The sequence below is a fragment of the Cherax quadricarinatus genome, chromosome 25 (assembly GCF_038502225.1).
Source record: "Cherax quadricarinatus isolate ZL_2023a chromosome 25, ASM3850222v1, whole genome shotgun sequence".
NCBI classification, from domain to species: Eukaryota; Metazoa; Arthropoda; class Malacostraca; order Decapoda; family Parastacidae; genus Cherax; species Cherax quadricarinatus.
The window spans coordinates 16,763,354-16,777,402 of NC_091316.1; positions in this window are offsets into that span (position 1 = coordinate 16,763,354).

The following is a 14,049-nucleotide window of genomic DNA, read 5'->3' on the forward strand; positions in this document are numbered from 1 at the left end:
TGGCTAATGTAATTCCTATTTTTAAAACAGGGGACAAGTCGTTACCGTCAAATTACCGCCCAATAAGCCTGACCTCAATTGTAGGCAAATTACTAGAGTCAATTATAGATGAGATTATAAGAAGCCATCTCGATAAGCATAGCTTGATTAATGATACTCAGCATGGATTCACAAGAGGCCGGTCTTGTCTAACTAATTTATTAACTTTCTTCAGTAAAGCTTTTGAGGCTGTTGACCACGATAAAGAATTTGATATTATTTACTTAGATTTTAGTAAGGCTTTTGATAGAGTTCCGCACCATAGACTGTTAAAGAAAGTGGCAGCTCATGGCATTGGGGGAAAAGTGTTCTCGTGGATCGAGTCATGGCTCACTGACAGGAAGCAAAGAGTGTCCATAAATGGGGTTAAATCCGAGTGGGGATCTGTAACAAGTGGCGTTCCACAGGGATCAGTCTTGGGCCCGTTGTTGTTTATAATATATATCAATGATCTTGATGAGGGAATTACTAGTGATATGAGCAAATTCGCCGATGACACAAAGATAGGTAGGATAATTGATTCAAACGTAGATGTTATGGAACTTCAGGAGGATTTAAACAAACTATTCTTGGTCAGAAAAGTGGCAGATGCAGTTCAATGTAGATAAATGCAAGGTTCTGAAGCTTGGGAGTGCCCATAACCCTAGTACTTATAAGTTAAATGATGTAAAGTAAAAGGACACAAGTGCAACTAATGTGACATTTATTGTGGCAACGTTTCGCTCTCCAGGAGCTTTATCAAGCTATTACAAACAATACATGGACACAGAGGGTATATAAAGGCTCAGAGTGAGGTGAATACTAGTGAGGTACCATTTCGATGTTCACTAGTGGTTGTAGTAGTAGTAGTAGTAGTAGTAGTGACAAAAGTAATACAATATGGTAGAGCAATTAATTCGTACATGAGTAAAAGGATATAAAAGCTATTACTTGGGTAACATAAAAATAGGTTGGACAAATATAAACTGGAATGAGGCAGCTTGTTTCAGTGTTCACTCTCTGTGCTTTGTGTAGTATAACAGGAGAGACTATGTGATGGCAGGGTTTACTGTTTTCAGGAGGATTCTTGCTAAGACTTCGGAGATGGTGAAGCTGCCGTTGTTTTGTTTAATTGTATTCGAAACAGCGATCACTGCTGATTCGAGGCACTTGCGTCTGCGGAAATTAGTTTCTTTGATCACTAATTGGGCGTCTCTGAATTTCATGAGATGATTGGTGGAATTTCGGTGTTGTACACAGGCGTTGTTCAGGTTATCGTTCCTACATGCGTAAATGTGTTCATTGAGGCGGGTGTCGAGGTTTCTGGCTGTTTCACCTACGTAAATCTTGTCACAGCCTCCACAGGGTATAGTGTAAACTCCTGCATTGACTGGTTCGTGGTGCTTGGATTTTGTCCTGGTTAGATCCTTTATTGAAGTGCTAGAAGCGATGGCGACTCTGGTGTTAGCTTGTGAAAGTGCTTTTGAGACGTTCAGTGCAACCTGACTGCTGGGAAGAATTATAACTTTGCTGGGAGTGGTGTTGATGCGTGGAGAATTTATGATCTGAAGAGCTCTTTTCTTGCAGTCTTTGATGAAAAAAGAAGGAAAATGTAACTCTGTGAATGTTTGGTGAATGTATGTACACTCCTCGTCAAGAAACTCAGGACTACAAATTCGGTATGCTCTTAGGAAAAACCCGATGATGATGCCTCTTTTGGTCTTGGTATCTTGACTGGAATAGAAGTGTGTGAGATCATTTTTATTGGTGGGTTTCCGATAAACTTGAAATCTTAGGTTGTTGTCTACTTTGTGAATGAGGACGTCGAGGAAAGGTAGCTTGTCATTGGACTCTTCTTCTAGTGTAAACTGGATCGCCGGTTCAACTGCGTTGAGCCTTGCCTGAAGATCCCGTGCATCAAAACGTTTTGGAGTTATTACGAGGACATCGTCCACGTAACGTAACCAAGTGACGCTTGAAGGGATGATGTTGGCGAAGTGTTCGGACTCTAGGTGTTCCATGTATAAGTTGGCTAGGACGGCACTTATGGGGGACCCCATTCCCATGCCGTAGGTTTGTTTGTAGAGCTTGTTATTGAAAGAAAAACAGTTGAAATTAACACAGAGTTCAATTAAGTCAACAAAATCTCCGGGAGGTAGAGGAAGATTAAGGTCCTGATTGACTTTACGTCGTAGAACCTCGATGGCTTTTTTGGTAGGTACTTTTGTGAAGAGGGAAGTCACATCCAAACTGCTTAGTTTCTTGTTACGGATGGAGAGGTTACGGATGCGGTTGAGAAGGTCACCTGAGTGTTTAAGATGAGCGGGGCTGATGGTCCCCAGAAGGCAGGAAAGATGTTTGGCAAGAACTCCTGCTAGTTTGTGTGGAGCACTGCCTATTCCTGACGTGATTGGTCTGAGAGGAATATTGTGTTTATGGGTCTTGGGTAAACCATACATGTGTGCTGGTTTAGGGTTGCTTGGTAACAAGTACAGAAGTTTCTTCCCTTTTCTATACAAAACCAGACAAATACTCAAACGCACTAGAGAAGGGAAGAAACTTCTGTACTTGTTACCAAGCAACCCTAAACCAGCACACACATATGGTTTACCCAAGACCCATAAACACAATATTCCTCTCAGACCAATCACGTCAGGAATAGGCAGTGCTCCACACAAACTAGCCGGAGTTCTTGCCAAACATCTTTCCTGCCTTCTGGGGACCATCAGCCCCGCTCATCTTAAACACTCAGGTGACCTTCTCAACCGCATCCGTAACCTCTCCATCCATAACAAGAAACTAAGCAGTTTGGATGTGACTTCCCTCTTCACAAAAATACCTACCAAAAAAGCCATCGAGGTTCTACGACGTAAAGTCAATCAGGACCTTAATCTTCCTCTACCTCCCGGAGATTTTGTTGACTTAATTGAACTCTGTGTTAATTTCAACTGTTTTTCTTTCAATAACAAGCTCTACAAACAAACCTACGGCATGGGAATGAGGTCCCCCATAAGTGCCGTCCTAGCCAACTTATACATGGAACACCTAGAGTCCGAACACTTCGCCAACATCATCCCTTCAAGCGTCACTTCGTTACGTTACGTGGACGATGTCCTCGTAATAACTCCAAAACGTTTTGATGTACGGGATCTTCAGGCAAGGCTCAACGCAGTTGAACCGGCGATCCAGTTTACACTAGAAGAAGAGTCCAATGACAAGCTACCTTTCCTCGACGTCCTCATTCACAAAGTAGACAACAACCTAAGATTTCAAGTTTATCGGAAACCCACCAATAAAAATGATCTCACACACTTCTATTCCAGTCAAGATACCAAGACCAAAAGAGGCATCATCATCGGGTTTTTCCTAAGAGCATACCGAATTTGTAGTCCTGAGTTTCTTGACGAGGAGTGTACATACATTCACCAAACATTCACAGAGTTACATTTTCCTTCTTTTTTCATCAAAAACTGCAAGAAAAGAGCTCTTCAGATCATAAATTCTCCACGCATCAACACCACTCCCAGCAAAGTTATAATTCTTCCCAACAGTCAGGTTGCACTGAACGTCTCAAAAGTACTTTCACAAGCTAACACCAGAGTCGCCATCGCTTCTAGCACTTCAATAAAGGATATAACCAGGACAAAATCCAAGCACCACGAACCAGTCAATGCAGGAGTTTACACTATATCCTGTGGAGGCTGTGACAAGATTTACGTAGGTGAAACAGCCAGAAACCTCGACACCCGCCTCAATGAACACATTTACGCATGTAGGAACGATAACTTGAACAACGCCTGTGTACAACACCGAAATTCCACCAATCATCTCATGAAATTCAGAGACGCCCAATTAGTGATCAAAGAAACTAATTTCCGCAGACGCAAGTGCCTCGAATCAGCACTGATCGCTGTTTTGAATACAATTAAACAAAACAACGGCAGCTTCACCATCTCCGAAGTCTTAGCAAGAATCCTCCTGAAAACAGTAAACCCTGCCATCACATAGTCTCTCCTGTTATACTACACACAGCACAGAGAGTGAACACTGAAACAAGCTGCGTCATTCCAGTCTATATTTGTCCAACCTATTTTTATGTTACCCAAGTAATAGCTTTTATATCCTTTTACTCATGTACGAATTAATTGCTCTACCATATTGTATTACTTTTGTCACTACCACTACTACTACTACTACCACTAGTGAACATCGAAATGGTACCTCACTAGTATTACACCTCACTCTGAGCCTTTATATACCCTCTGTGTCCATGTATTGTTTGTAATGGCTTGATAAAGCTCATGGAGAGCGAAACGTTGCCACAATAAATGTCACATTAGTTGCACTTGTGTCCTTTTACTTTACATATTGTCGGTAATTCTACCAACTTTATTACAAGTTAAATGATGTAGAACTTAGCCAAAGCAACAGAAGTCCAGAGGTCATACTGCAGCTTTATACATCATTAGTAAGGCCTCACCTAGATTATGCAGCTCAGTTCTGGTCTCCATATTGCAGAATGGACATAAATTCGTTAGAAAACATTCAGCGTAGGATGACTAATTTAATACATAGCATTAGAAATCTTCCTTATGAAGAAAGATTGAAGATTCTTAAGTTACATTCACTTGTTAGACGAAGAATGAGGGGAGACCTGATCGAAGTGTATAAGTGGAAGATAGGTATTAATAAAGGGGATATTAATAAGGTCTTGAGGATGTCTCTCCAAGAGATAACCCGCAGTAATGGATTTAAATTAGATAAGTTTAGATTTAGAAAGGACATAGGAAAGTATTGGTTTGGAAATAGGGTAGTAGATGAGTGGAACAGTCTACCTAGTTGGGTTATGAGGCTGGGACTTTGGGTAGTTTCAAATTTAGGTTGGATAAGTACATGAGTGGGAGGGGTTGGATTTGAGTGGGACTTTCACATCAGAGCTTATTTCTTGGGTGGCATTGAAAATTGGGTTGGGCAAATGTTTTGTTAGTGGGATGAATTGTAAAGGACCTGCCTAGTATGGGCCAACAGGCCTCCTGCAGTGTTCCTCCTTTCTTATGTTCTTATGTTCTTATGACTGTACTCTGTCGGCGGTCTTCTTTGCCCTTCCCCAATCTTCATTACTTTGCACTTGGTGGGATTTAACTCCAGGAGCCAGTTGCTGGGCCACGCCTGCAACCTGTCCAGATCCCTCTGTTGTACTCCTCCGAATGAATTCTCCTCATTAACTTCACGTCATCTGCAAAAGGGACACTTTTAAGTCTATTCCTTTCGTCATGTCATTCACATATACCAGAAACAGCATCGGTCCTAGGACTGACCCCTGTGGAACCCCGCTCGTCACAGGCGCCCACTCTGACACCTTGTCACGTACCGTGACTCGCTGCTGCCTTCCCGTCAGGTATTTTCTGATCCATTGTAGTGCCTTCCCGTTATACCTGCCTGGTCCTCCAGCTTTTGCACTAATCTCTTGTGTGGAACTGTGTCAAAAGCCTTATTACAGTCCAAGAAAATGCAGTCTACCAACCCATCTCTTGTCTTACTGTTTTCACCTTGTCATAGAACTCTAGTAGGTTTGTGACAGAATTTTCCCTCTCTGAATCTGTGCTGGTTGTAGTTTATAAGCTCATTCCTTTCTAGGTGGCCCATAACTCTTCTCCTGATAATCTTCTCCATGACTTTGCATGCAATACATATCTGTGAAACTGGTCTGTAGTTTAATGCTGCGTGTCTGTCTCCTTTTTTAAAAATTGGAACTTCATTTACTGTCTTCCAGACCTCAGGTAGTCGCCTTGTTTCGATAGATGTGTTGAAGATTTGTTAGTGATACACATAGCGCCTCTGCTTCCTCTCTCAGGGCCCACGGAGAGATGTTATCAGGCCTCATCGCCTTTGAGATATCTACTTCGCTTAGCAACCTTTTCACTCCTCCTTGGTTATATGTATCGTGTCCAGCACTTGTTGGTGTATCCCACCTCTCCATCTTTCTGGAGACCTTTCTGTCTCCACTGTGAATACTTCTTTGAATCTCATGTTGAGCTCCTCAACCTGAGAGAGGATGCTGGAAACAGAGAGGATGCTGGAAACATCAGATAGGAGGCCGGGAGCATCGGAGAGGAGGCCGGCAGCATCAGAGAGGAGGCCGGCAACATCAAAAAGGAGGCTGGAAACATAAACGAGGAGGCAGCGTATGAAAAGGAAGCACCTAAAACCATCTTTTCCCACACAGGGGAAAACAAAATACAGACTAACAGAGTATTAAATGTGATTACAAACTAATCAGGTTTGGGCAACATGCTAAATAATATTTTTTTTCAGCATGTTAGTTAATTTGTTAGGTTCAAGGGTAATCCACTTCAAGGAACTCACTAATGTGGCAATCTGCTAAAACACTGACATGAAGAATACTGTAAAGGAAACTGTGTATATCCACTGAGATACACACACCACTCAGTGTATATGTACAAGAAGTCCTCACTTATCGTCGTTTCGTTCAACGTCGTTTTGTTAAAACGTTGATGCGAAAAAGAAATAAATTTCCAGCCAGGAATGCAAAATATGATAAGACTTTTAAATGTCAGGATGGAGAACATACATCGGCGTAACTGTTCGTTTTTTTTTTTTAATTTCTTCCCTTATGACTGTCTATATTCGCTCTTTATGATATGTAGCGTGTTTTTTATATAATTGTGCAAAACGTGTGATACCTAAAATAATAAAAATGTCAATAATAGAGTAAACATATGACTTTATAGTTCCCTAGAGCGACATACTCCAATAGTCAAGGTGTGTGCAGCACTACTGCCCACCCTCTCGGCTCTCCCTTGCTGTAGCAACTTAACTCTTGTTTATGCCAACTAACCTATGGAAAATTTATTTTGCTATACATCGTTCCGCTTGAAGTTGCAGTTTCCAAGAATCTATCGACGACGTTAAGTGAGGACTCCCTGTACACTGAAGATACACACACACATACACACACACACACACAGGAGCTGAGTATCGACCCCTGCAACCACAATTAGGTGAGTACACACACACACACACACACACACACACCACTGGGTATACACAGCGCATCGAGTGCACGAAGGTCATTAAGACTAATTCGCTTGTGCACTAAAATCAAGAATACCTCGATCCCTAAAAGCAAACTCTCGGTGTATATGCAATGACGGATAAATATATATATATATATTTATATATATATATATATATATATATATATATATATATATATATATATATATATATATATATATATATATATATATATATATATATATATATAAGTAGTGATGAAGGCGGCTCAGTGACTCCTGAGGCAGAGTGGCTTCCTTTTCCTGAGCGGTCTCTGTGGCAGAGTGGCTTCCTCCTGAAAAGGGCTGCGGCTGAGTGGCTCCCTTTCACACCTATATGCTTATGACCTTTTTCACACCTATATGCTAATGACCTTAACCCCGCCCACGACCCCCACCCATGACCCCACCCACGACCCCCACCCATGACCCCACCCACGACCCCCACCCACGCCCCCCACCCACGACCCCCCACCCGCGCCCCCGCGCCCCCACGCCCGCGCCCCCGCGCCCCTGCGCCCCCACGACCCCCCACGACCCCCCACCCGCGCCCCCACGCCCCCAAGCCCGCCCCTCGCGCCCGGCCGTCGCGCCCGACCGCGCCTTCTGCTGCGCCTTCTGCAGCGTCGTCCGGATCGCCCCCACTCCCCGAATTTTTTTCCGATTTTTTTCAATTTTTTTTTAATTTTCTTGTGCTCTCCTCAGATCAAATTTTTGAGGTTCCCCCTCTCCCCCACTTTCACCCACACCCCAAATTTTTTCGATTTTTTTTTCTCGAAATCAAAGTCTCCATCTCCTCGAATCAAGTTTTTCTCGATATCAATAATACAAAAATTTCCCCCACCATCCACTTCTACCTTCTATGTCCAAGTATTTCTCCTCCATCTCCTCGGATCAAGTTTTTTGGATTCCTCCCTCTGGGTATAAGCATTCAAAATGGACTCCCACTTTCACCCCAATTTTTTTTTCTCTCGATAATACAAAGACTCTACTTCCTCGGATCAAATTTTTGAGATTCCCCCTCCCACTTTCACCACCGTCCCCAATTTTTTTTTCTCGATAATACAAAGACTCCATCTCCTTGGATCAAGTTTTTGGATTGCCCTTCCCACTTTCACCCCCACCCCAAATTTTTTCGAATTTTTTTTTCTCGATAATACAAAGTCTCCATCTCCTCGGATCAAATTTTTCTCGAAATCAAAGTCTCCATCTCCTTGGATCAAGTTTTCTCGATAATACAAAGACTCCAATTCCTCGGATCAAGTTTTTCTCGAAATCAAAGTCTCCATCTCCTTGGATCAAGCTTTTCTCGATAATACAAAGACTCCATCTCCTTGGATCAAGGTTTTCTCCTCCATCTCCTCGGATCAAGTTTTTTTGGATTCCCCCCTCTGGGGGTAAGCATTCAAATGAACTCCTCCTATGGGGCATGGTGCTCTTTCTTACTACAGGTATAAACAAGTGTGACGTCACCCCACCTGTGTTTACTCGGCGGTCAGTGACGTCACGTGATGACCTCACACATACAAGCTGAATCTTGTCGACTTCCCCCTATGTCAATGACGCCACGTGATGACCCTGCACACAGGCTGAATCTTGTCGACTTACCCCTACACATTTCATATACAACATAGGGAAAACATTTTCACTCTTAACCCAGGATAACCCAAATAATTTCACATTTTTTCGTTAATACCCACAACAATCCACAATTTCTTCACAAAATACAACATAAGTCTAGACATTTTTCTCGTTTTAACTATTTCATCAGAAAAAGTCACCACATCACTTATAACCACTTTTCGATAAATTCACTAGTCACAATTTTACATATTACGAAGTTAATATGCACACACACCTCACTTTACTTTGAACACCTTCAAAAACACTCTCATAAATCATTTGAATACTCACAAAAATACCTTTGAACATTTCCAAACAACACTGAAACACTTCCAAGACAACATTTTGAATACTCCCAAATAAGATTTGACAGCTTTAATTTATCTACACTTAAATATTTCATTAAATTACAACTCATCCCCCATACTACTCCCTCATTCTCCAGATTTTTACAACAGTATCACAAAAACTAACTCAAACACTTTACTTTGAGCAACACCAAAAACACCATCAATTACCTTTGAATACTCCAAAAACATCATTCGAACACAGCCAAATCACCACTGAATACTCCCAGAACACCTTCATAAATACTCTTGCACATCATTTGAACACCTTCAAAAACACCTTTGAATAGTCTCAAACACCATTTGTGTACTACTAATACACTACTGAATTCAGTCAAAACACCACCAAAATCACCATAAACTAAGATCAACATAACAGACTAACACCCATTTTTCACACAAATCCCCTCAAATCACTATAACCAAGACGATTATCAATTTCTATGAGTACACTCTCCTCCAACTAAGATATAACATGAACGCAAAAAACATGAACACAAACCAAACACACACGAACACTTACAACAGAATCAAGTCTTTTTTCGATATCTCTAGTTCGACAACAACACCCACAACACCCACATCCCACATCACCCACAACCCACATCACCCACACCCCACAATTTTTCTCGTTTTAACTAATTTCATCAGAAAAAAAGTCACAACAACCCACAACTTATAAACACTTTTCAGCAACTCTAGTTCGACAACAACACCCACAACCCACAACTCCCACAACCCACAACACCCACACCCCCACAATTTTTTCTCGTTTTAACTAATTTCATCAGAAAAGGTCACAACAACCCACTTATAACGTCTTTTCGGTATCTCTAGTTCGACAACAACGCCCACAACCCACAACACCCACATCCCACATCACCCACATCCCACATCACCCACATCCCACAACACCCACAACCCACAATTTCTTTACAAAATACAACGCAAGTCAAGACATTTTTCTCGTTTTAACTATTTCATCAGAAAAAGTCACAACAACAACCCGCTTATAACATCTTTTTTTTCGATATATCTAGTTCGACAACAATACCCACATCCCTCATCACTTACCATTTTATTCACAATTTATTCGATACAAATTTTTCCCCTTCTTTTAATTGAATCTTAAATGTAATGCACATTCCTCCCTACATTACTAAAATTCTAATAAATTCCTCTCCATACCCATCTCCTTGTATCCACATAAATTGATATTATACTCACAACAACTAATCTCACTACCCAACTACTGAGACATGTTTCTACACCCTCCATTCTTTTCCAATACTATATCATAACTTTTCAATTCTATAAATTCTTTTAAAATATTCACACATTACCTTTATTTTCAGTAAAATCCCCCCCCATATTTCATTAAATTTCTAATACAATCCTCCCCATACCCCTCTCCATCTCACTCACATTTCTTCACATCCACTCACCCGTTTCCCATCACACCTCTTCAGAACAAACACAAAAATCACATTTCACATCCACAAATGCATCTTATCACCCATTTCAAATCCACTAAAATCACTGTAACCAAGATATTCACAAAATTCTATAACCACCTAACACACACAGACAACTCACTTTACTTTGAACATTACCAAAAACACCATCAATTACCATTGAATATTCCAAAAATATCATTCGAACACCCCCAAAACACCACTGAATACTACCCAAACTAAGATCAACACTACCAGCTAATATCCATTTTATAGAAATCCCCACATTTCCTCCCTACACTAAATTTCTAATAAAATCTATCTCCTCAACTCCACATAGTTAATATTATACTCATAACCCCCACAATTTTTCTCAGTTCATCTATTTCATCAGAAAAAAAAAGTCACCCGCATTTTTGACTCAGTAATATTCACAACATGTCACAAATTTTTAGAAAACACTCATTTTTTTATAAATATATCACGAACACATCCAACTAAGATATGATATAAATCACATTTTTTAGCCACATTCCCTCAATTTCGGTAATATGGACAAAATTGATTGGGATAACATTTAGAACATTTCCAAATTACGTTGGAGCACATTCAAAAATATATTGGAACACTTCCAAAATACATTAGAGTACTCCAGAATTACTTTGAACGACTCCATTTTTGGATATTTCCAAATTAGTTTTGAAAACTTTATCGTAAAATCGAACATTATTTTCTTGTTGGTAAACACACTCAATGGTAGAAATATTTACTCGATTTCCGAATAGAAACACATTCCTCGCTCTGAGAGACTCCTTGAGCTTATATGCCTTATCCCAAAGTATTGCATCATGATTTTTGTGCAATCCCCTCCAGCGAGACCATGAAATGGTGTTCACACCCAAGGTAGATTTAAGATAATCATCTCTTTCCAGACCAACTGTGTCCTCTTGTTCTAAAATTTGGTGAGGTCACAGGGCTGACAGACACCATGAAATTAACTTAAATGAGATATAACATTTGTATTCTACCTCAATACTTTTTTTCATGGTAAGGTTTGATTGATTTAAAACTTCATCATGTCTTAAAAATTTTTATTAAACATTTCTCTTTTTAATGAATGAAACATCATATATTATTAATCTTGGTGTAACAACACGCTCTAAACATCATAAATCCTCCCCTCTAAGTCTTGTTCTTCCAAGCCCCGTCACATCGGTACCTGTAAATTTTAATATATATTTTTTTTATTTCATTAGCATATAATGGGGAGAAATTTGCACCATCACCTGTAAAAGATATAAACCAACTAGAAGTTACATATTTTTTCACTATCCCAAACATATGCTTCTCGTTAACTTAAATATCTTCCCATTCTTGACTTAAAAGCATAATCGTACTGTGTCCCCTTATTAACTTTAACGAATTAAAAGCGTCTTGTTAACTTAAATGATGTAAGTATTATGGTAGACATGATTCTTGGTGTTCAGGTAGAGAGAGAAGGTCGAAATGGTAAGTGACACATTTAATGAAGAGATAAATATGAGTTATATATATTAATTCAAATATATATCTCTCTCTTCAAGTTATAATTACTTCCTCATAATAATTTAAATGAATTAAACCGCTGATACAAGGTAAATAATTTTGCTTACCTCATGAGGGATACCAAGCACTTCCTTCAATTCTAGAAGACAATAACTTCGAATTATCTTCTAATTCTTGACCTTGGTTAATGTTTTTCATTTCTTCTTTGACAACCATTGTTGATCGAATACCTTCTTCCTTAAATTTCATTATCATATCTTCGAGTATAAGTAATTATAACTTGAAGAGAGAGAGATATATTTGAATTAATATATATAACTCATATTTATCTCTTCATTAAATGTGTCACTTACCATTTCGACCTTCTCTCTCTACCTGAACACCAAGAATCATGTCTACCATAATACTTACATCATTTAAGTTAACAAGACGCTTTTAATTCATTTAAGTTAATAAGGGGACACAGTACGATTATGCTTTTAAGTCAAGAATGGGAAGATATTTAAGTTAACGAGAAGCATATGTTTGGGATAGTGAAAAAATATGTAACTTTTAGTTGGTTTATATCTTTTACAGGTGATGGTGCAAATTTCTCCCCATTATATGTTAATGAAATAAAAAAAATATATTAAAATTTACAGGTACCGATGTGACGGGGCTTGGAAGAACAAGACTTAGAGGGGAGGATTTATGATGTTTAGAGCGTGTTGTTACACCAAGATTAATAATATATGATGTTTCATTCATTAAAAAGAGAAATGTTTAATAAAAATTTTTAAGACATGATGAAGTTTTAAATCAATCAAACCTTACCATGAAAAAAAGTATTGAGGTAGAATACAAATGTTATATCTCATTTAAGTTAATTTCATGGTGTCTGTCAGCCCTGTGACCTCACCAAATTTTAGAACAAGAGGACACAGTTGGTCTGGAAAGAGATGATTATCTTAAATCTACCTTGGGTGTGAACACCATTTCATGGTCTCGCTGGAGGGGATTGCACAAAAATCATGATGCAATACTTTGGGGTAAGGCATATAAGCTCAAGGAGTCTCTCAGAGCGAGGAATGTGTTTCTATTCGGAAATCGAGTAAATATTTCTACCATTGAGTGTGTTTACCAACAAGAAAATAATGTTCGATTTTACGATAAAATTTTCAAAGCTAATTTGGAAATATCCAAAAATGGAGTCGTTCAAAGTAATTCTGGAGTACTCTAATGTATTTTGGAAGTGTTCCAATATATTTTTGAATGTGCTCCAACGTAATTTGGAAATGTTCTAAATGTTATCCCAATCAATTTTGTCTATATTACCGAAATTGAGGGAATGTGGCTAAAAAATGTGATTTATATCATATCTTAGTTGGATGTGTTCGTGATATATTTATAAAAAAAATGAGTGTTTTCTAAAAATTTGTGACATGTTGTGAATATTACTGAGTCAAAAATGCGGGTGACTTTTTTTTCTGATGAAATAGATGAACTGAGAAAAATTGTGGGGGTTATAAGTATAATATTAACTATGTGGAGTTGAGGAGATAGATTTTATTAGAAATTTAGTGTAGGGAGGAAATGTGGGGATTTCTATAAAATGGATATTAGCTGGTAGTGTTGATCTTAGTTTGGGTAGTATTCAGTGGTGTTTTGGGGGTGTTCGAATGATATTTTTGGAGTATTCAATGGTAATTGATGGTGTTTTTGGTAGTGTTCAAAGTAAAGTGAGTTGTCTGTGTGTGTTAGGTGGTTATAGAATTTTGTGAATATCTTGGTTACAGTGATTTTAGTGGATTTGAGATGGGTGATGAGATGCATTTGTGGATGTGAAATGTGATTTTTGTGTGTTTGTTCTGAAGAGGTGTGATGGGAAACGGGTGAGTGGATGTGAAGAAATGTGAGTGAGATGGAGAGGGGTATGGGGAGGGTTGTATTAGATACCGAAAAGACGTTATAAGTGGGTTGTTGTGACCTTTTCTGATGAAATTAGTT